This window comes from Acomys minous (assembly GCF_964271855.1).
Source record: "Acomys minous genome assembly, chromosome: 7".
Classification (NCBI taxonomy): domain Eukaryota; kingdom Metazoa; phylum Chordata; class Mammalia; order Rodentia; family Muridae; genus Acomys; species Acomys minous.
Genome location: NC_140488.1, coordinates 49,125,197 through 49,150,075, shown reverse-complemented (window position 1 = coordinate 49,150,075; position 24,879 = coordinate 49,125,197). Strand labels below are relative to the sequence as shown.

The 24,879-nt window shown below is 39.2% G+C and overlaps 1 protein-coding gene across 1 annotated transcript in view; it reads left to right on the top strand.

Moving 5' to 3' along the window:
- Positions 1-24,879, top strand: part of LOC311601164 (G-protein coupled receptor-associated sorting protein 1-like) — a 36,749-nt gene that overhangs the window by 5,227 nt on the left and 6,643 nt on the right. The window lies entirely within an intron of this gene.

The window sequence follows — 24,879 nt, the reverse complement described above, 5'->3', positions numbered from 1 at the left end:
GTTTCAGTGTACCCCCTTTAATGCTGGTGGTAATTTTACCCAACTCTGTGTAATCTGTATCATTGTTCTTATGCCAAATGAATATACAAATGAAAATACATTTGTTGATGACACTTGTTTTGTTGATTGTGATGTTGAGTATGTGAGTTTAAAGTGAACTGAGCCGTTGTAAATAAGATACCCTTCTTGTTGTTCTCATGTATATTTGAGTCTTGTGCTTCAATAAAGTTCTGTGTTAAAGTTGGCAGAAATTTCCCCTTCACTGTAAAATGCAGACACAAAGAGTACACATGAACACACATAGATAATGTGCTTGTTACAAGATTTTTTTTTCAGCATTAAATCTCAAAGGTTGGAATGGACTTCAATTCAGAGCATATATCAGAGAGGACTCACTTTAAGTCATGTTCTAGTACGACCTATAACACGGTAAAAAGAAAAGTACGGGGCAGGGAAAAAATATATATCCCTTCCTGTATTAGGTGAGAGGAGTATAAATTATATTGAGAATGAGGTAAATTTTGAAGAGCAAGTTGGGTTTTGCTGTTCAAAATACTATGTTCAGAATACCATCAGTACAGTGCAAAGGGTAAAAGAAAAGAAAGCACAAAAATTTAATTTAATCAAGCAGATGATTAAGTCATAATGGTTTTGTCATCTCTTGGTAAGAGACTGTGATGCACCAATGGGGCTGGGGAGTGGTTCAGTTTTTAAAGTGCTTGCTTTGCAAGCATAATGGCCTGAGTTAGGACCCTTATCACCCACATAAAGATTCAGAGATGCTCATGTATGCCTTTAATCCTGGTGCTGGGAGGCAGAGACTAGAGGTTCCTAAGGTCTTTCTGCCCAGCTAAGCTAGCCAGTCTGTGAGATTGAGGTTCTGTGAGAGACCCTGTCTCAAAAATGAGGTGGACAGCAATAGAAGAAGAAATTTGATATTAGTCATCTGGCCTCAGCACATGTGCATATACATACACCACACACGTAAAACACATAAACTCAAGTGTTGAACTACTGATTCTAAAACACACCATAATAAGCCAGAATCCTTTCCATAATTTGTAAATTGTGTGCATGGAAAGGACGAGGGGAGGGTCTGGGAGGAATTGGAGAACAAAGAAAATATGATCAAGTTTGTGGTATGAAAAACAAGTGTTTAAAGTTAACAAGAATAATTACATTTTTAAAATGTAGGTGGGACAAATTTAGTCAAATTGTATTACTTGTATATGAAAAATCAAGTTATACATACAAGATATCAAAGGAATAGTGATGTACATCTTCAGAACCGGCTTGTCAAAAGTACAAAATTATCTAAAAACAAAAATTATTGAGCCGGACGTGGTGGTGCATGCCTTTAATCCCTGCCCTCGGGAGGCAGAGGTAGATGGATCTCTGAGTTTCAGGCCAGCCTGGTCTACAGAGTGAATCCAGGCCAGCCAAGGCTACACAGAAACCCTGTCTCGAAAAACCAAAAAATAAAATATTGTTAAAATCCCAAAGCTTATTGATTCATTCCACACTTGTTGTTGTTGTTTCTTGATGTGTATTGTATCCTGGGCTGGCCTCAAACTTAGTATGAAACCAAGACTCACAGTGAACTTCTAAGGCTAGAATTATAGGTGGTTATATACAGTTTCAGGCAGCCCTGGAACTGACAAAGGACTTCCTTCATGCATGATAATCAACTACGGATTTCCCTTCCCAGTCCCACACAATGTAACTTTAATTCGCGAAAGTTACAGCAGAGATTCAGGCAGGTATTATACAGCAAGGTCCAACATAAGAGGAATTTATAACAATTGAAGTATTTTATTAGCATATATGATAATTTGCTTCCTAATGATATTTATACATGCAAATAATGTATTTTGATCATATTCATCTCTGTTACCTCTTCCACTCCCACTCGCAATGATCCCTTTCTTTTAACCAAATAGCCACCCCACCTTTCAAGTTCTTTGTTTTTGGTAATCTGGTGAATTTAATTAAAGTTACTTACAGGAGCATGGGCAACTTTGCGGTGTTTACACCATGCTAAATATGCCTCTTATGGCCCCAGCAACTATTAATTGCCTTTAGAACCTCAGACGGGAGGTGGGGAGTAGGGAGGTGGGGCTGGATCTTGTTAGTTCTTCCCCCAAGGGAACATTAATTAATTAAATCCTCGGGGAAGGACAAGGCCTTAACAGAAACACCCCTCAGAGGCCCACAGCTTCTGAGAATTCCAAAGTGTGGTAGTCCTGTCCTGTCCTGCCCAGAAGGCAGCATTTCACAACACCCCTTCTTCCATCTCTTACATTCTCCTTGTTCCCAGGAATAGTGTCACATAGCACCCATAGATCTTGCGTGTCACGTATCTACTTAGTATTGTATCATGCCAATGTCTGACTATCTTTTACAATACAATTAGGAGGTAATTTGTTGTGATGTAAGCTCTCAGCTATTTCATGAGCAAAACCTATTATTGGCATTTGTGGTCCTGCTGTTTTGCTTTTAGATCCTCTAAAGCACATGTATTGAAAGGATCATTAATCTATACTTAGAGGCACATGATATGTAAGCCATCCATGGCAATAACAGAGAATGAACTAACAGAATTTAAAGAGACAATAGGTGTCAACAGTGGCGTGGTGTTAGGGGAAAAAAGCAAGCCTCCCTGGTAAAGACTGCACTAATTTCTGTCAAACTCTAGAAAAGAGATGAGAACAAAGAGCACCCAAGCCATATTAAAGGCAACAAAATGGTTTTAGCAAAGAATTTTGGTGTTTTTCATGTTATGCAAACCACTACAGCATACTGTGATACCACAAAGAAGGATAGCATAAAAGGCTCCACTTTCAGAATGGAGTTGGGACAAAGGAGTAGGTAGTGTGCCTAATGTTCTGTTGTGTTTGGAAACTGCCCAGAAGACTGTTTTCTCCCTCATCTGACTTGATGCTCCCTCACCTCATGAGTAAGCAGGCCAGAGACAAAAATTGGAAGTTGCTGAAAACTACCACTACACAGATACAGTACTGCAGATAGACACTAGGGGGAGCAAAAGATCACGAAAGGTTCACTAGGCTGATGGGTAAAGATCTTCATTTGCACATTGTCAGAACATAATGACAGTTGATACGTTGTTTTGTTTTGTTAATGAATGTCCAAATCCAAGTTAGAGAATATAAAGTGTACAATGAAATGGCAATATAGCCCAAAGCAAAAGGATAAAACAAAAACAAAACTACAGAAAGCAACCATAAAATATCAGTGATTTATCAGGCAAATTAATTCAAATAACTGCCACAAACATGTTCAAAGAGCTAAGAGAGAACACAAGTAAATTTAATCAGGAAATTGATGAATGAATTAAAAATGTGAATATCAGCAAAGAAATTTAAAAACTACAGAAAAGAACCAAGCAGAAATTGTGGAGCCAATAAATACTATACCTGCAATGAAAGTTCTCAAAAGGAAGTCAGCAGGAGGCTGAAGCAGGCAGAAGGGATAGTCTTCAAACTTGAAGGCAGTTCATTTGAAGAAGTGAAAGAGGCAAAAAGAAAGGTATAGAAAGTGAAGAGGGACTCAGTGGGGCTTTATCAAGGAAATGGATAGATGCACTGTCCGTATCTTATAGACAGGAGAAAAAGAGGGACAAATCACTTCTTTGATAAAATAATGAGTGAAAGGTTGATAATTTCTAGGAAAGAAATCAACATATAAATTCAATAAGCCAAAATGCCAACTACATAAATCAAACAAAAGAGACAGGAGACTTGTGCCTAAACTCAAAGATAAAGACATAAACTGGAAAGCCAAAGGAAAAAAAATGACTTATCATATACTGTAGAGCCTCCATAAGCCTATGGGGGGCTTCTCAACAAGAACTATGTTGGTCATAAGAAAATAGATGACATATTCCAAGTTCTGAAGGAAAAATATTGTCAATCAAGAAATATACCTATCAGAGCTGTATTTGGAAATATGAAGGAGAAAAGGGATTTTCCTAGGTAAATCAGTTTATTTAGTTTATTCCCACTGAGTCTTTTCACAAGAAATTAGAATCCTTAAAGACTAAATGGAAGTATCATATACAGCAACACCAAGCTACAGAAGAAAGAAATGTTCCCTCGCACAAACTTTAAAACTATTCTCCAGTTAGGAACATGCATTTTTGATTGAAGATTTTCTCTCATAGGAATCTGCATTTTTATGATTTTAGAACTGGAATTTAAAGAATAATCAAAGAATATATCTGTTTAGTGCAACATATAAAGGTTTGACTTCTTATGCAAAAGAAAAAAGAAAAGAAAAGAAAGAAAGAAAACAATGGGAAGAAAGTTGCTTTTATATGCTATTGAAGTTAAGTTTTAATTTAACAGGTTTTACATAATTATACTGTTAACTAGAAAGGGCACGTCTAAACACAAAAGGAAGCAAGAAGGAATGAAATGTCAAAGCCTGTTAGGAAAACGTAGAACAAGGGTAAAATAAAGAAAACCTGTAGACCATTAAGGAAACAGGAAAATGAAAACAATATCCTTTCCTATTATCAATTAAATAGATGGAACTCGTAACCAAACCACATAGATTGTCTAGATGGGTTAAAATGGAGTCTAATCATGGTGTGTGTGTGTGTGTGTGTGTGTGTGTGTGTGTGTGTGTGTGTATGAGAGAAAATCTTCAATCAAAAAAGACCCACAAACTAAAACTGAGAGGATGGTGACTACAGAACATGGTTGTCTGTACCAACATTAGAAAATCATTACATCAAGACCAATGAAATATAGAAGGACATTATATAATAGATAGTAGAATAAATTCATCCATAGCATAAACATTAAATGTGTTCTATTACCTATGGCAAGAAGAGCTGTGACACAATCAGGAATTATATAAATGTTGCATTCTTAGTGTTTTGGCTATTTATATTTGACAGCCTTGAAGAAAGCATCTTTCCTATATTGATGCATCTAAAATACTAAATGTAAATCAATCTCCATCACATCTTGTCATTATCAGGCTAAAATGCCTGTCTGGAGCTAAAAAACATCTTAACCCCTAAACAATTAAGTTTCATTGTAAAACTAAGCTACTTGGTCTTCAACTCCCTCAGAGACTTGAGAAAGAATAAACTTGATTACCTGAGTATACCGGGAGTGCAGGTTAATAGCTTTCCAAATAAGGTGACAGAAACAGTTTGCTTCCTGAGTAGTCACCCAAAACTATTATGTTGAAGCATCTTCTCCAGCCTTCTGGCCCAATAGATCTGACAGATCTGACAGACATATTGTGAGGCAGGAACTATTGAGGACTTGCTTACCCTGTCTTGGCAGGGTCTGGCTGTCGACTCTGCCTGCATTGAAGCTTGCCTTTTTTAGTCATGATTCTGTCTGTGGTAGAAATGAGTGGTACATACACAATGGAATACTACTCATCTATTAAAACAAAGAAATCATGAAAAATTCCGGCCAATAGATAGCTAGAAAAGGTTATCCTGAATGAGGTGACCCAGACCCAGAGAGATACACATGGTGTGTACTCATAAGTGGACTTTACCCATATAGTACAGGGTAATGATACTACAATTCACAGACCCAAAGAAGATAGGTAACAAGGGGGATCCAACATAGGATGCTAAATATCATTCAGAAATGGAAAAAGAAAAGACAGAGTTAGTGGTAGAGAAGAGGGAACAAGGTAAGAGAGGGAGCGCAGAGAGATATGAGAATGGAAATGTGAGGGGGAGAGATATGATGGAACAGGGGTGGGAGGAGAGAAAGCCTAAAGGGAAAAGAAAAAGAGTGGGCTGGGGCATCTCTGTGACATGCTGGAGACCTAAGTCAGGGTAAGCTCATGGAAGAATATGAAGGGGACCCTGGCCAAGACTCCTAGTAGCAGGGACCATAGTGTCTGAAGAGGACACCCTCTGACTAGTCAAGACTCCTAATATAGGGAAAGGAACACAAAGCCACCCACAAAAGCTTCAAAAATGTACCATTTACATGATGTGCAGGAATAAAGATAGGACATATAGAGCAGAGATTGAGAGAATGTCCAACCAATGCCTGGTCCAACCCCAGACCCACCCCATTGGAGCGAGTCAATCCCTGATACTATAAAGGATGCCCTGCTATGCCTGCAGAGCAGCCTAGCAGAGTTGTCCTCTGAGAGGCTCCATCCAGCAGAGGTTTGAAACGGATTCTGAGACTCAAATTTAAACATTGGGTAATGCGTCAGGAGACTTATGAAAAGTGGGGGGAAGGAGAAAAGGACCTGGAGATGACGGAAGCTCCACAAGAAGACCAACAGAACAAACTAGCCAGGGCCCAGAGGGGCTTATGGAGACTGAAGCACCAACCAAGTATCACACATAGACTGGGCCTATGCTCTAGCCAGATGTAGCTAATGGGCAGCTCAGGCTTCATGTGGATGCTCTAGTAAGGGGAGCTGGGGCTTTCTCTGATTTGGACTCTGATGCCAGCTTTTCGATCACTCCCCCATGGTGGGACTGCCTTTCCAGGCTACAGGAGAAAAGGACACGCAGTCCTGGTGTGACTTGATGAGTTAGGGTGAATAGGAGGGGTGATAAGGAAGGAGGGTAGCACTGAGAGGAGAAGAGGGATGAGGCTATGACCAGGATGTAAAGCGAATAAAAAAATAAATAGAAAAATGTGTTCTATTTTTAAAGACTCTTTTGTGGTGCATTTTTTTTCAAAGTTGAACTAGTTACATAACAACAATGGTACATTTCAGCCGCAAACTTTCCATTTGTGAATTAAGGAATAAAATTCAGAAAAATAAAAGAATTGGAAAGCAGTATAAAATAATTGAATATGACAGACACATGGCACGTCAGCTTCAGCATTATTACAATATACATTTTCAGCATATTGTAGGAATAAAGTCAGCAAATTCAAGAAGACTGAAGTTGTAAAAAGTATCTTTCTGATCACACTATAATGAAACTAGAAAATGGTAGATATAAACTGAAATATTAACTAACATACTGAAATTAAGTAACACACTCTTAAAACAACAAAAATGAAGGGATATCTCATAGTTAATTAAAGAATATGTAGCAAGACTGAAAACAAAGCATACCAGAAGTTATGGGATGTAGCAAAAGCAGGATTTTTGTTGTTGGTGGTGGTGGTTTGTTTGTTTGTTTTACCCATTGATGCATAGCCTCTCCAAAAGCAATCTTCAATCAACAACTCGACTTTATACCTAAAGAAACTAGAAAAAGAAAAAAATGAATCCCCCAATGGAAAAAAAGAATAAATTACATCACAGATTAACTAGATTATAGAAAAATTAATAGAAGACAAAAGAAAGTTACTTTTGGAAAACATCAACAAAATTGGGAAATAGAACAAAGATTAAAGTAATTAAATAAAAAATAAAGAAGCAGCCAGGTGGTGGTGGCACACTCCTTTAATCCCAGCACTCAGGAGGCAGAGGCAGGCAGATTGCTGTGAGTTCGAGGCCAGCCTGGTCTACAAAGTGAGTCCAGGATAGCCAAGGCTACACAGAGAAAATAAACAAATAAAATAGAATAAAATAAAATAAAGGAGCAACATTACAATGGATGACATAGAGAAAGGATTTTAACACTACTATGAAGAGTTATGCTCTAAAAGAGTAAATGAGCTCTGAGAACTGGATACAAGTGTAGAAACACATAGCCAAAACATAAAAAGAAATAGAAGGGCTGGAGAGATGGAGTGTGTAGTGGTTTGAATAAAAAAAAGTCCCCCATAGGCTCATGTAGTTGGTGGCCTTGTTTGTGGAGGTCTTGGAATGTTTGGGACTTGGAGCTTTGCTGGAGGAAGTACATCACTGGAGGTGGCCTTGGAGAATTTATAGCCTCATACTGACTTCCGGGTCACTCTCTGTTTAGTGCTTGTAGTTGAAGGCTTGATGTCTTAGCTTCCTGCTTTGGCCACCAGCTATGTCTCCCCAAACATTAGGGACTCTCCCTCTGAAATTGTAAGTTTAAATAAACGCTTTCTTCCAAAAGTTGCTTTTGGTCATGGTATTTTAAAAGAGTAACAAAAAGTAACCAATACAGAAGTTGGTACCAGAGAGTAGTGTATTGCTGTGAATAAATTGACTGTGTCATTTTTGGGGGATACTTTGGAATTTTGGACTAGAAAAGCAATTGAATACTTTAAGCACAATTCAAAGGGTTGTTAAGAAATGCACATACTCCTACAACCTGCATGAAGAAATACCCTATTAATGTTGATATCAGAATTTCTGACTATTTTATTACAAAGCAAACAGCTAGTAAAATGGAGGGCTTACAGCTGTCAAAACTATTGCAAACACCGTGTTCCCTAAATAAAAACAGACTGTTAAAGAAAAAAAGAAAAAGAAAAACCATATGTGCACAGCGAGACCTTGGCATGCTGGAGCCCTCACAACGGTGGGATATCCACTTATGAAAGCTGCGCAGTAGAGATAGACTATGCATAGTTCAGGCACCACAACTACAGTGGTGGGACAACACAAGGGAACTGGAGCCCAAATAATGCTACCAGTATCCTCAAATACTGTACATGGATCTGCAGGCTGAGGGAAACACCACAGTCTCTATTAGCGGCTAAACTGAGCTCATCTGTGTGACATTTTGGCAAATAATCTGGCTGACTCCTGCACAGGTTCCAAGAATTGTCCTGATGCCAGGCAACATGTGGTAGTGTTAGAGTCACTGGGAGAAGAAGCCCTTACGAGGCCAATAGACAGTGAGATGTGGTTACATGAAGCTGAAAACGTGTAGCCTCAATTGAAGTTTCTGCCCCAAGACATTGGGGATGACTGAGGCATCTGCCAAAGAGAGCAGCATACAGGGAATGGAAACATCCCTAGAAATGTATGCTGCAGGCACCAGATATGCCTTTGACCCTAGATATGGGGCTACAGGAATCTGGTATTTACCCTGCTGGGTTTCTGTCTTAATTCGGTCCAGCGTTTCCACTTTCTATCTCATTCCTTCCCTTTGAAATGGAAATGCACATCCTGTATCAATGTATGTTGGAAATGTGTTAATGGTTTTAGAGGCATTTAGACTTAAAAGATTTCTTTTAGGGGTTGCGAGGGAGAGAGGAGGAGGAAGGGGGAGAGGGAGAGGGAAAGGGGAGGAGGGAGGGGGAGGGAGGGAGGGAGAGAGAGAGAGAGAGAGAGAGAGAGAGAGAGAGAGAGAGAGAGAGAGAGAGAGAGAGAATGTGTGTGTTAGCAGTGTTGAGACTATAGGGACCTTAATAAAAGTTTGACTGAATGCTTTTTTTTGAATTTTAATATGGCCATGAGCCTGTTGGGACCAGGGACAGAAATGTGGTTGTTTGAATTAAAATATTGCATATAAGCTCAGGCATCTGACATGTGTAAACACTCTTTAAAATGTTCACTATCCTTAGCGATTAGAGAAATGCAAATTAAACCCACTTTGAGATTTCCTCTTATAGGCATCAGAATAGCAAAGATGAATAAAACAAATGAAAGCTCATGCTGTCGAGGATGTAGGGTAAGGGGAATACTCATTCATTGCTGGTGGGAGTACAAACTTGTACAGCCACTATGGAAACCAGTGTGGGGGTTCCTCAAAAAGCTGAAAATAGATTTACCATGAGATCCAGCTATGTTACTCTTGAGCATATGCCCAAAGGACTCAACATTTTACTAGATACTTGCTCATCCATATTCATTGTTGTTCAGTTCCACCAGAAATTGAAACCAGCCTAGATGCCCATTAAGTGATAAATGGGTAATGAAAATGTGGTCAGTGTACAGAATGGACTATTGTTCAACTGTCAAGAAAAATGAAATTGTTTCAAGTATGTCCTTTGAGGTCGCACTCCTAATGATCTAAAGAATACCACATAAGCCATACTCCTTAAAGGTTCATCTCTCTTCAACAATGCCAAATTTTGGAACATACAATTAACACTTCTGTCTTGGAGAGGAGTTAAGCTCCAATGTAATAGGAGTATATATAAAACATACACAATATTCTATAATTTATTACAATTATTCTTCAGTTTTTGATAATGTATTTTGTAAGACTTCACTAATAAAAAATACTACAAACTTATACTTTTTGAAGATTGATGTAAATATAGTCAATAAAATATTTAGCAAAATTATCCTAATGACATATTGAAGGATTATTCAGCATGACAAAGTGATATTTATCACAGAAATTTAAGATCAACAAAATATAAAGTAAAAAATGTAATATGCCACATTATCAAAAAAAGGGGAAAGTACACTTGCTTATCTCAACTGATCGATAAAACATATTTTTAAAAACCCTGAATACTCTTTCATTGTAAAAATCTCAATAAAATATCTATTCAGGAGAACTACCTCAATATAATTATTATTTATGAAAGTTCAAACAATATCACGTGGCAAAACATTTTCACTACTGGTGTGCAGCATTCTACTGAAAGCTTTAGCCAGGGCTTTGAGACAAGAAAAATACAAGCATACAGATTGTTCAGAAAGGGTAAAATGGTATTTATTAGCTGTTGAAATATACTGTATTTTATAATGCTATTAGAAAAGCTGAATTATGAAAAGTTATGGGATAGGTACAGTAATTCTTAAAATCAGTTGTATTTCCTTAAAACCATCAATGAAGAAATAAAAATTAATAGTTGCCCTTCCTAAAATAACTAACTATACAGAAATAGTGTAATCAAGGAGATAAGAGACTTTAAATGTTAAAAGCCACAAACACTCCTGAAATAAAATTTTAAGAGCTAGAGAGAGAGAGATAGACAGGCAATCAGACAGACACAGACAAAGAGACAGAGAGAGTCTGGAGAGATGGCTTAGCAGCAAAGCACATTGTCTGCTCTTACCTGGGTCAATCTCTAGAACCCACATTGTAACTCATTGGCATCTGTTACTTCAGTCCTAGTGCCATTACTCCATAGGTATTTTTACTTCTACTTTCATATATGTATATACATATGTGTGTGATTTTGTGTATCTATATAAAAATCTAGGTTCCCACAAATAGGAGAATGTGTGTATTATGGGTCCCTTTGAGACTGACAGAATTCACTAAATATGATTTTATATAATTTTATCCATTTCCCTGAAATAACATAATTTTAGCAATCTTCTTAGCTAAAAATATTATACTGCACAGATGTAACAGATGTTATTTATCAGTTTCTGTTGATGGAGATCCAGGTTGCTCCCGTGACTTAACTCTTGTGAGTAGTTAATTCTTCTTTAAAGATCTGGTAAAAATGCAGCCGTGAAATCCATGTAGGTCTGCACTTTTTTGTTTTTCTGTTTTTTGGTTTGGGTTGGGTTGGGTTTGGTTTTTGTTTGTTTGTTTTGAGACAGGGTTTCTCTGTGTCACCTTGGCTGTTCTGGAACACTCTCAGATTGGCCTTGAACGCAGAGATCCACCTGCCTCTGTCTTCCAAGTGAGTCCTGGGATTAAAGGTATTTGTTAGCGCTGCCCAGCTAGTGTCAAAAACTTTTCAATCACCCCAACAATTCAGTCTCACTCCTTACCAGAATTCTCTTATTGTTGTTATTGTTGATGATGTGTGCATTAGTTTTATTCAGTGAAAATGAAAACTGAATCTAGTTTAAATGACTATGAACAACGAAATGCATAAGCATCATGTAGTGTATACACACAAAACACTTATCTCCACAATAAGAAAGGACAAACCTAATTTAAGAATCCCAAACTCGTCATAAACAATAATAAATGGCAAGCGGATACATGTTTTTTGACTGTTTTATTTCCACTGCTTACCAAGCCAAAAGTGGCTGTAAGGGGACCACTGACTGAGTCCAGATGCAAAAACAATTTTGCTTATCAAAGGAAAATGATCTTTTACGGGTAATGAAAATTGATTGCTCTCCACAAACTGACAGCAAGGCCCCATTGCTGAACACAACACCTACTCAGCTCATTGAACATGAGGATGTCTAGCTGGTACCTACCATGGTGCTTTCACTCCTATTTTCCAGCATCTCGGCCACAGGAACATATTCTGCACACTACCGAAAGAGAAACAAAAACACCATGCCAGCCATAAACCCTTGGATCTACGATGTGTATTGTCTGTGTTGGCACTTATATCTCCTTGGAGAGCGAAAATCAGGACATGCCTCATGTTAAGGAGCAGTTGACCAACATATACTGTGCCTTGCAGTTCATTTGTATGTGTTTCATTTGGTTACAGTTTAGTGGGTTTGTGGGAAGAGATGGTTTTATTTTCGTTGTTGGTTTTGTGGGGGTTGTCGCTGGATTTTTGTTTTTTGAGAAAGAAGGTAAAGTTGAGTAAGCAGGGAAGGGAGAGGATCTGGAAGGACATGGTGGAGGGGAAGAATATGATTAAAATATATTTAAACTTAAAATTGATTTAAATAATAAAACTACAATAAAAAAAGAAAAAATTTAAAAGAGAAATTCTTAAAGATAATTGTAAAAAAAAAAAAAGGAGAAAAGCTAAATGATCCTCCATTATTTTTAAAGATAGACAACATTCTAATATATATAGTTAGACTATTTCCCATAGTGCTGCGCTAGTGGTGAGTAAGAGTTACAATTTCTTTAACTTGTTCTTTTTTATTTTTGAACATTAGGTGATATTCTGCTCTTGCTTTTATTTTCATTCTGCTAATAATTAAAGACATTCAATGACTTTAAATATGTTTTAGCTAGTTGCATATTATCTTTGTAGGAATGTATATTCAAATCCAGAGGAAGGGGATGAAGGCTACCCAGAGGAGACCTGGTAGGCTGTAGTCAGACGGTGGGGGAGGAGGCTCCCACTTGTCAGAAGTCTAGGGAAGGGGAATAGAGTGGAAGAGGGTGGGAAAGTGTGAACAGGAAGATAAGAGTGAGGGAATTACAATTGGGATGTACTGTAAATAAATTATAATAAAAAGTAAAAATCAGATTAATTTACTTTTACGTTTGAGTTGTAGGATTCCAATTTCTTTGTGTATTATTAAATAGATACTTTTCAAATAAGAAAGTAAAAAACGCTTATTTATCATACTGAGAGAACCTCAAATCAATAGTTAGTACACATTCCAAAGTTATTTCCGTAAGAAAATAAAAGTTATGTTCATGAAAATGTTTCCTAAAGGGATGGTCAGTGCGACTCTACTCAGAAGCAGAAAGGAAGAGGTGGGGGCAGAGAGTGGGGAGAAGAAGAAAGGGAGGAGGGCGAAAAGGGCACAGGACGAATGCAAATCTACACTAACAGGCGGAAACTGGATAAGCTGTATGTGGCATGCTCACACAAAGTTACACTCTCCAATAAAAATAACAGATTTGAAAGCTTCAGACTCATTCTGCTGAACCAAAAAAAGCAAGACACAAACATTATCCCACAATTTCACTTGCATGAATAACAGAGCCAGCACAACTGTTTTCCTTTTTTCTTTTCTTTTTTTCTTTTTCTTTTTCTTTTTTTTTTCCTTTTTTTTTTTTTTTTTTTTGAGACAAGATATCACAATATCTTGGCTGAGTCTGGGGAAGGGATGTGCATGATTAAAAGGCAGAAGGGAAACTGTTTAGTGCAGCAATAGAACTCACCATGCCAATTGAATATGGGCAAATGCCAAGTTGTATAGTTAATATGTAGTAAAATGTGCAAAATTTACTTTATATCATTTAAATGCCAAATAGCTCACAAGAGATTATCCATGAACTTATATTACAAGTTTAAGTGGCAGTTAACAACAACAACAACAACAACAAAATCAACTGTTGGCTGTAGCTCAGTGCTAGAGATCTTGTACAAAGTCCATGCCTGTTGCCCTGATTCAATCCCCACTACTGTTCTTCCAAGAGGATCCAAGTCCATTCCCAGCATTCATGTCCTGGATTTTATAGCTTAGGTGATCCAAACCCTCTGGTTTCTAAAAACACCTGCACCCAATACACATATCCATCCCCAACACAGATAGAGACACACAGACACACACACACACACACACACACACACACACACACACACACACACACACACACACACTGTTAGGAGTTTCATAAGAAGACCAAGCTACACAACTGGAACACATATATAGAGAGTCTATATCAGATCCACGCAGGCTCACTGGTTGTGGTTTCAGTCTCTGTGAGCCTCTGTGAGTCCTGATTAGTTGATTCTGTGAATTTTCTTCTAGTGCCCTTGACTCCTCTGGCTCCTATATTCCTTCCTCCTTGTCCTCTGCTGCATCCCCTGAGCTCTGCCTAATGTTTGGCTGTGGGTCTCTGCATCTGTTTGCATCAGTTGTTGGGTGATGACAGTTGGGCTGGGCACAAATATATAAGTATATCAGAATATCATTAGGAATCATTTCATTGACTTTTCTTTCTTGTCATGTTTAATTCTATCCTAGGTCTCTGGGCTGTCCAGCCTCTGGGTCCTGGCCCTCCAAGCACTGTCAGGGGTGAGCTCCCTCTTGTGGTATGGGTCTCAAGAAGGACCAGTTGTTGGTTGGCCATTCCTACAATTTCTGTGCCACATTTACCCTAGCACATCTCACAAGTGGGACAAATGTAGGTCTAAGGTTTTGTGGCTGGGTTGACGTCCCAATCCCTCCACCGGAAGTCTTGCCTGGTTACAAGAGATGGCCAGCTCAGGCTCCATATCCCATTACTAGGAGTCTTAGTTAGGGTCACCCTCATAGATTCCTGGTAGTTTGCATTGCATTAAGTTTCTAGCTCAACCCAGAGATGTCCCCCATTCGCTCCATCCTCCCCGCCCCTAACCTGATTCCTTGTTTCCATCTCCATTTGCCCTCAGTCCACCTGCAATATCTATTCTATTTACTTTCTCAGGGAGACTCATGTGTTTCCCCTTGAGTGCTTCTTATTACTTAGCCTCTCTGGGTCTGTGGATTGCACCATGAAAATTCCTTAATTTAAAGCTGATACCCACTTATAAGTGAATACATAACATATGTGCCTTTCTGGGTCTGGGTTACCTCACTCAGGATGATTTTTCTAGTTCCATCCATTTGCCAGCAAATGTTATGTCATTTTTAAATAGCTTAGTAATACTCCATTGTATAAAAGTACCACATTTTAAAAAATCCGTTCCTTGGTTGAGGGACATGTAGCTATTATGAACAAAGCTGCTATGAATATAGTTGAACAAGTGTCCTTATGGTATGGTGGATCATCCTTTGGGTATATAGCTAGGTCTTGTGGTATATAGAGTCACAGTATTTTGAGAAACCACCATATAGATTTCCAAAGTAGCTGTATAAGTTTGCACTCCCACCAGCAATGGAGGTTTGCTCCTCTTGCTCCACATCATCACCAACATGTGTATTTGATCTTAGCCATTATGACAGGTGTAACGTAGAATCTCAGAGTCATTTTGATTTGCATTTCCCTGACAGCTAAGGATACTGAACATTTCTGTAAATGATTATTGGCCATTTGAGATTCCTTTATTGAGAATTCTCTGTTTAGACTGTAGCACATTTTAAATTGGATTATTTGGCTTGTTGATGACTAAGTTTCTTGAGATGTGATATATTTTGGAAATCAGCCCTCTGTCAGATATGGAATTGTTGAAGATCTTTTCCCAGTCTGTAGTCTGCCTTTTTTGTCCTACTGATTGTGTTCTTTGCCTTACAGAAGCTCTTTCAGTTTCGTGAGGTTCCATTGATTAATGGTTGATCTTAGAGCCTGAGCTGTTGGTGTTCTGTTCATGAAGGTATGTGCTGTGCCAGTGAGGTCAAGGCTCTTCCCCACATTCTCTTCTAATAAATTTAGTGCATCTGGTTTTATGTTGAGGTCTTTAATCCACTTGGGCTTGAGTTTTGTACAAGATGATAGATATGGATCTATTTGCATTTTACTACATGCAGACATATAGTTAGACCAGCACCATTTGTTGAAGATGCTTTCTTTTTCCATTGTATAATTTTAGCTTCTCTATCAAATATCAAGTGCTCATAGGCATGTGGGTTTACATCTGGGTCTTCGATTCAATTGCACTGAGCAACCTGTCTGTTTTTAATGTTAGTACAGTGCAGTTTCTATTACTATTGCTCTGTAGTACAGCTTGAAATCAGGAATGGTGATACTTCTGGAAGTTCTTTTATTGTATAGAATTATTTTAACCATCCTGGGTTTTCATTTTTCCATATGAATTTGAATATTGTCCTTTCAATATCTGTAAAGAATTATCCTGGATTTTTAATGGGGATTGCATTGAATCTGTAGATTGCTTTTGGTAAGATGGCCATCTTCTGATATCTTCAATTTCTTTCTTCAAAGACTTGAAGTTTTGTCATATGGGTCTTTCACTTACTTAATTAGAGTTAAGGCAAGATATTTTATATTATTTGTGGCTTTTTTCCATATTTCTTTCTCCACCCATTTATCATTTGTATATAGGAAGGGTAATGGTTTTTGTGAGTTAATTTGTCTCCAGGCACTTTGCTGAAAGTATTTATCAGCTGTAGGAAATCTCTTGTGGAATTTTAAGGATCCCTTATGTATAATATCATATCATCTGCAAATAGGGATAATTCGACTACTTCCTACTCAATTTTTATAGCTTTGAGTTCCTTTAGTTGTCTTACTCTTTAGCTAAGACTTCAACTACTACATTGAATAGGTATGTGTGTGGGAAGAGTGGAAAACCTTGTCTTGTTCCCAATTTTAATGGAATTGTTTTATGCTGTAACCTCCCTTTATCATGTTGAAGTGCGTCCCTTTATCCTTAATCTCCAGGACTTTTATCATGAGGCAGTGTTGGATTTTGTCAAAGGCCTTTTCTGCATCTAATGAGATGATCATGTGGTTTTTGTCTTTCATTTTGTTTATATAGTAGATTACATTTGTCTGTTTATTTGTGTTGAACTATTCCTGCCTTGCTGGGATGAAGGACACTTGATGTCAGTGAATGATCTTGTCCATATGTTCTTGGATTCAGTTTATAAATATTTTAAGAATTTTTGTATCTATGTTTATAAGGGAAAAAAATCTGTAATTCCCTTTCTTTGTTGGGTATTTATATGGTGTGGGTATCATGTAACTATGGCCTCATTAAACGAGTTGGGCAATGTTTATTCTGTTTCTCTTTTTTGGAATAATTTGAGTTGGGAGACCTTTAATGACTGCTTCTATTTCACTAGGGGTTATAGGCCTATTTAAATTGCTTATCTGATCTTGATTTAACATGTTAAGTGTATGTATTGAGAAAAGTACTCATTTCCTTTAGATTTTCCAATTCGATGGAGTACAAGTTTATAAATTATGCCCTTATGAGTCTCTGTTATGTTTTCCTTTTGTTTCTAAACTTGTTAATATAGATATTTGCCTTTTACAGAGCTTGGATATGAGTTTGTCTATCTTGTTGATTTTCTCAAAGAACCAACTGTTTGTCTCATTGATTCTTCATAATGTTCTTTGTTTCTATTTTATTGATTTCACCCTCCAGTTTATGTCTTATGATCTTCTCCTCTTGGGTGTGGTCACTTCTTTTTGTTCTAGAACTTTCAGCTGTTGTAATTCTAATATGAGATCTCTCCTTTTTTTAAAAAAAAATGTAGACATTTAAAGATACCAACTTTCCTCTTAGAACCACATTCACTATGACTCATAAGTTTGGGCGTGTTTTGTATCCTTTGTCCTTCAATTATAAAAAGTAATTTATTTCTATCTTGACCCCTTTTTCATTTAGTAAGAGTTGTTCAGTTTCAGTGAATTTGTAAGCTTCTGTTGTTCATACCCAGCTCTAATACATGGTCCTCTGATAGGATGCAGGGAGTTACTTCATCTTTCTTGTATCTGTTGAGTCTTGTTTGTGACCAAGTACACAGTCAATTTTGGAGAAAGTTCCATGAGGTGCTGAGAAGAAGCTATATTCTTTTGTGTCCACCACATCCTCTGGAGACAGGAATTTAAAAGCTGCACTTCTCTCCTGTAGTCAGGACTCTGGCAGAAGCAACTTTCAGGAGAAAGTGCTTGTTTCAGGGATTACAGTCCATAATGGTGGCACAGATATGGTGTGGAGCAGATTGTCTGGGGCCCAGAGAAAGTGATGTCTGCTTTGTTAGCTTTTGGAGGATCAGGAGGCAGAAGCTTGGCCAGTCCATTCAGTTTATAACTTCAGCTAGCTCCCATATTTCTCTGTTCAGTTGTCTGGACGACCTGTCCATCAGAGAGAATGGGGTATTGAAATCTTTCACTTTCAGTGTGTATGCAAGTCATTATGTGATTTCAGCTGTAGTAGTGTTTTTATTACAAACTTGAGTGTCCTTGTGTTTGGGGTTTGGATTCACAGGTGGGAGGAGAGCAGAGTGTTCTACCAGGATCTGCTTGATTCATCTCCTTGGAATAGAGCAGGGGAGATGATGAAGAGAGGTCATCCCTGTACAGCTGCTAGAGATGAGACTGGGTCATCACATTTGGAGGAACAGAAGGAGAGAGGAAGATCTACAGTCCACCTACCTGCTTCCCTGGCAGGGCAGGAGTGGCCTGTGATTAGCAGGGGTTGCCTGCTGGAGTTGGGGGCTGGGATAAAACAATAAGTCTGGAGAAGGAGGTTAGGAGAGGAAGATCTGTGTGATCCATAGGAGATGTGGGTCGAGGTGGGAGGAAGGCTGCAGCAGGTGTTCTGTTGTAGAGATGGGGAGGGGACTGGGGTGGTATGGAGGAGAGGAGAGGTTGGTAAAGCTCTTCAATTAGCTTACCCATTTCCCCGGCCTGTTCAGCTGGTGTGTTCACAGGGACTGTCTGCTGGGATACTGACATGAGTTGCGAGAAGGAAGCTTGGAGGAGAAAGTCCATGTGATCCTTTGGGGATGGGGTCACTATTACACCTTTGGAGATCTATTCCCATGCTGGTCATTGGTATTTATAGGTGTCATCGCTGGGTAAGACTATTGAATTTGTCCTTCCTTTTGCAGATTGCATATCTCCTCATGCTGTGAGAGCTAGTCCTCAGGGAGAAGGCCTCCTGGTCATTTCCAGCATGATTCTGCCAAGTCCTTGTGTCCAGTGTGTAGTGTCTTCAAATTCTCGGAGGCAAGCAAATGCAATGTTAATAGCCTGTAGTGTTTGAGGACAATCTCATGGAATCCCCTGAACAACAACCCTAAAGGAAGTTTCTCATGCTTAGTATTAGGGGTTTTTTGTTAGATAGACTATGGCTCATGTGAGTGTGTTTATGTATACATATGTACTTATCTATGTTATATATGTAACTTTAGGCTAGCATGAACAATATGCTTCTCTATGGATTTTTCAAACATCCATAGTGTCATCTATCTCTCCTAGTTCCCTCTCCTTTTGTATTGCTGAAGAGGGAACAGAAGTCTGGGATCAGGTGAGGCTCAAAGTATGAGAGGCAGGCTAACCAGGTGTGGTGTCATCCACCCTTAATCCCAGCACTCGGGAGGCAGAGGCAGGTGGGTCTCTGAGTTTGTGGCCAAACTGGTCTACAAAGTGACTTCAGGATAGCCAGGGCTACACAGAGAAACCCTGTCTTGAAAACACACACACACGCGCACACACACACACACACACACACACACACACACACACACACCCTAGAGAGAGACTGGGGAAAGAGGGAGGGAGAGGCTGAAAGGGGAGGAAGGGGGTTATCTCAGGCAAGTAGTTGCAGGACTAGGATAACCAGCAGGGAAGAGGAGGTGGGGCAAAGCACTGGTATGCTCAGAAAGAGCATAGAATAAAGCTGTTCTTGGGTCAATAAATGCTCATCACACATAGTCTCTATGTCTCTAAATAAATTCACAACACTTTGTCCAACAAGTTTTTCAGCCTGGCAGTAAAATGTGTCAGCTTTTGGTAGAAGCATTCCTCTGTAGGTAAATATCACAACAAAATGCCAGTGCCCCCAAACCCAGAATTAGAAGAGGAATTGGTTGGTGATAACATCATTTTCAAAGGCCTTTGAACTTGCAGGATTAGGAATTGAAACAAAGGTACCAGTGGCTTTAAATCAACAATAGCATTAAGGAGAACAGTTAGGGGGACACACGCGCGCGCACACACACACACACACACACACACACACACACACACACACACACTTCATCAGAACTTTGATGCCCATCTTTCAAGTGTTATTTATTCACTAATGAGATCATGATGTGCAGAAAAAGAAAAAAAGTACACCAAGGAAGACAATTTACTTACTCATTTCAAATTTTTGTCTGTGTGCACATGTCCATGGATACCTGAAGAGGGCATGAGATTCCCGGCGCTAGAGATACAGCTGGCTCACAAAGGTGGATGCTGGGAACTGATCAGGGGTCCTCTAGAAGAACAATGTGCTTTTAACCACTGAGCTATCTCTCCAGCCCCATATAAGACCATTTCAACATCATATTTAAGGTGTTTTTTCTCTAATAGACAGCATCCATCCATCTCTAGATCTATTATAAGAATCATCTTCAGGCATTCTTTTCTTTTTTTAAACCTCTTTTTAATTGAAAATAGATTTTTTTAAGCCTGGCATGGTGGTGCATGCCTGTAATCCCAGCACTTGGGGAGGAAGAGGCAGGTGGATTTTTGTGAGTTTGAGGCCAGCCTGGTCTACAAAGAGAAACCAGGACAGCCAAGGCTACACAGGGAAACCCTGTCTCAAAAAGCCAACAAACAAAAAAAACAACAACAAAAAAAAAAGGTCATCGAAAGCCTCAGAGTACAGGAGAACTCAGGCTTTATAGGGTGGTTCAGTGATAAGGAATGAGAGAGAAATGGAGGTCCTGAGAAAGCTAATGCATGTAGCTATTGGACATCTTGGAAACATACCTGAGTAGAAGAAACAGCAACTGTCTCTCAACTGATAGATCTGAGCTGAATTCAATAAAGCCAGTATCACCAGAAAAAAAATCATAATCACAAATATTAACACCAGAAAAGAAAAAATTCCACACTTAAGCCAGCATGTTGGTGTCTGCCTGACACCAAAGCACTCTGAAGCTGAGGAGGGAAGTGTCCCGTGTTTTGCTGGTCTCCTACTCCCGGAATGTGGGATCACCCTCACATATTCGATCTCTAGCTGTGCAAATTTGGTATGAGTTTTCTCTATCAATTCAAGGGCTTTGGTTTCTAGTAAGCAAAATTAAGGAGTTATGTGGCATTCTAAGACTTTCTGGAGCTAATAACAATGTATTGTGTAACATTTCCTTTACCTTTTGTTTTCTTTTGCTATAAAATATATTAAACAGTATATGAAAATTTAATTTTAATAAAAATTTAAAACACCTTTTTAACACACACACACACAAAGAAAAACCAAAAAAAGATTACAAAAATAGAATATATTCTGATTACAGTTTTCCCTCCCCCAACTCCTTCCAGATTCTCCAATTTCCCCACTCACTCAAATCCACACCTTTTCTCTTATTCATTAGGATACAAACATGCATTTAAAATCATTATACTAAAAATCAGATAAAACAAACAAACAGAAGAAAAAGCTGAAGAAAAATCAGAAGAAACATATAAAGATGCAGAAACACATACATACACACAGAAATACATAAAAAAAAATAAAGCCAGAATCCATAATATAAATGCAAAGGGCCTTCAAAAAAAACCCTGACAAGGAACCTCCAAAAATGCCACTGAGGTAATATTTGTCTTGGCCTTCTATTGCTGGATGTAAGGTCTGCCCTTAAGTGTGGGTTGTATAATCAGTGAGACTCCCTTGGAGAACACATCTTTTTTTCATTTTCGGGACGTTATTAATTAGAGATAGCATCTGTGTTAAGGATGTTAGCTTTTTTCCACTTCCTCTCTTAGCACTGGGACCCCATTAGTCTCAGACCCTTGTCAGCCCTGTGCATGATGCCACAGCCTCTCTGACTTAGTATGCTTATCAGTCCTGCTATATTTAGAAGGTCCTGCTATGTTTAGAGAGCCAGTTTTCCTTGCCCTTCTCCATTCCCTCCTTCTCTTACCATCTTTCAATCTCCTCTACTGCAGTATTCCCGGAGCCCCGAGGGGAGGGATTTGGTGGAGATATCCCACTTGGATGAGTGTTCCAAAGTCTCCCACTCTGCGCATTGTACAGCTGTGGGTCTTTGTATTTATTCCCACATCTGCTGGAGGAGGAAGCTTCTCTGATAATGGTTGAACAAGACACTGATCTTTGAGTATAGCAGAATGTCATTAGAAGTCATTTTATTGCAGTCTTCCCTTAGCAGTAAGTAGTGTTGGTTTTACACTCGGTCCCCGATCTTTCCAGTCTTGGGTTCTTGGCCACCTGAATAGTGTCAGAGATAGGTTCCATCTCATGGAATGGACCTTAAATCTAATCAGATACTTACTGGTTATTTCCACAAGTTTTGTGCCACTATTTCACTAGCACATCTTGCAAATAGGACAGCATTGTAGATTGGAGATTTTGTACCTTTCTTCTTTGGGAGCATGCAGAATACTTTCCCGTACCATGATTACTAATCAGTATGCATAAAGGATTTCTGTGTGCACCAGGAGATTTCTCCATGTTCAGTGAAATGTGTAAGCATTGTCTTCAGGAATAGGGCCTCACCATCACTTTGGGTAGAGCAGCAACTAGCCTTAGCAACAGCCTGGGTTGTTTGGGGGTTACTTTTTCTTAACATACAAACAATGTATGCTTCACAAAAAATACAGGTATGGAAATACAGAATATTTTACAGTGAAAAAAGGGTTCCCCTTCATATCAGTGATTGGAAAAAACAAAGTAACAGTCTCTAAGTTGACCCTCAAGGACCATCACAAAAGTATTTCTCCTTTAACACAAAGGGAGAAAAGAGGCAGCGGTGGCTAGCAGTGCTGAGAAAAGATTGCAAAGCCAATCTTCCTAGAGACTGAAATGCAGTGAAAGAGAGTGAGTCTAGGACTTCCCAGAATGGGAAAGGGCTTTGTTAATACTTGTGTTAACTAACCACAGTATCCGTCAGTATCCACAACAGAGTGGTTCGGAAATCCCCAGAGACCAAAGCCTGTGGGAACTCAAGGAACTTGCCTGAAACACCAAAGAATTGTCTGTCGTATACGGCATGTACTTTCTCCAGTATAACTTCACCTACTTTTGATTGCTTAAAATGCTGGATACAAGGGGATAGAGAGATGGCTGAACTGCTGAGAGCACTTACTACGCTTGAAGAAGGACATAAGTTTGACCCCAGCACCAAGATATTGGCTCACAGCCATTTGTGCTTCCAGTTACCAGGAGTGCGATAACCTTATGACCTCTGCAGGTACTGAGCAAAACATCCATACACATAAAGTAATAAGTTGTTTTTCAAAAAGGCTTAAAATACTAACCATGGCATACAAACTATGAAGCCCATTAAACTCTATTGCTTGGGGAAAGTTGGTAAGAAAAAATTTGTACAGGGACATATTTTAGGAAAGTTTTCCCCATCCAGGGTTCTTTGAATATACAGAGACTAGACAGAGGCAATGGATTACAAAAGTAGTGGGTTAAGATAATGCATATATATATATAGTTTTGCAATTATGAACGGTAGAAATTATTTTTAAAAGTGACACTTTTAAAAGGTGCTATGAGAGCTCCTTCTAATATTACTGTGGGAGAGTCTTATTTGGTTTTCGTCCCATCTTTTAGAGACAAATTACATCCAATGGTTACTGTACTCTTTCCATCTTCAAAGCGAACAATGGACTTTCTAGCTCTGCACCCCCCACCCATGTTGCTTCCTTCAAACACAGAATCTTATTCCACACCTTGCAATTATACCAGGTACAATTATCCAGCATAATTGTGTGTTAAGTTCCACTATTAACAGCCTTAGTTTCCACCAGGCTAAGAAAAACAACAACAACAACAACAACAAAACAACCCAAAAACCTTAGTTCCACCTGAAACTTTAATTCTCCCTGAGCAAATAATATGTTCACATATCATGGGTATGGACTTGGGGTTGTTATTTTGCTAAACACTGCAGTTGTGTAAATTAATTTCTAAATGGGCAAGCTCAACAGCTTTAGTGGCCACTGCTATTTTTCCCACAAACCAAGAGCAGAAAAGAAAGGTGGAAGAGCAAAGGGAATTTTGTGAATGGGGTAAAAGAAAAGACTCAAAATTAACCAGGTTTTGGTCTTGAGGGAAAAGACGCATGCGTGGAGGTTCCTTTCCCAGAAGATAAGGTGAACCTAGGTATGGCTGAGATCCAAGCTAGCCGATCCCCTCTGCATTCGCATACTGTCAAATTTAGAGCTTGGCCCTGACTGGCAAGAGAAGATTTCAGAGAACCATGGGCAAGGAAACTGAACAGGCCTCGAATGAGTCCTAACACTTGGCTGTAGGAGAGCAGAGAGACAGGACTCTCCAAGACCCCTGCAAAACCAGCCAGGGAAAGGGCAATTGTGGGAAGAGATAATAAATAAGCCAAAGGGTATTGCTACTTCTAATGAGAATCTCTGTCTCTCTGTCGCTGTCTCTGTCTCTCTCCCTCCCTTCTTCTCTCCCTCCCTCTTTCCTTCGCTGCCTTTCTTCCCTTTAGAAGAGGAGCAGTGGGAAGAGGGACAGTGGTGGGAGATGTAATGGAGGCCTCCACTTTGGATCCTCTTCATGGTTGCATGAAACAGTGAAAGAAAAAACATGGGGGAAACAACAGGAACCTATTGGCTGTCTGTTGCTAGGTCACCTGTCCCCTCTCAGGCTGCAGTACTGGCAGCCCCCCTCCTTTTCAACTGGCAAGTGGGGGAGGTGTATGTGTTGGGGGGGGGAGTAGAGAGGGTAGCTATGTCCAGCCTCGTTCTGAAGTGCAAATGAACCTAATGACCACACAGTATCCCTCCGCTGCTCCCTCCTGCTGCCTAACTCCAGACCTCCTTCTCCCTGTAGACCGCCGCCCAAAAGCCCTCACAGACCCTGACTCATTCCA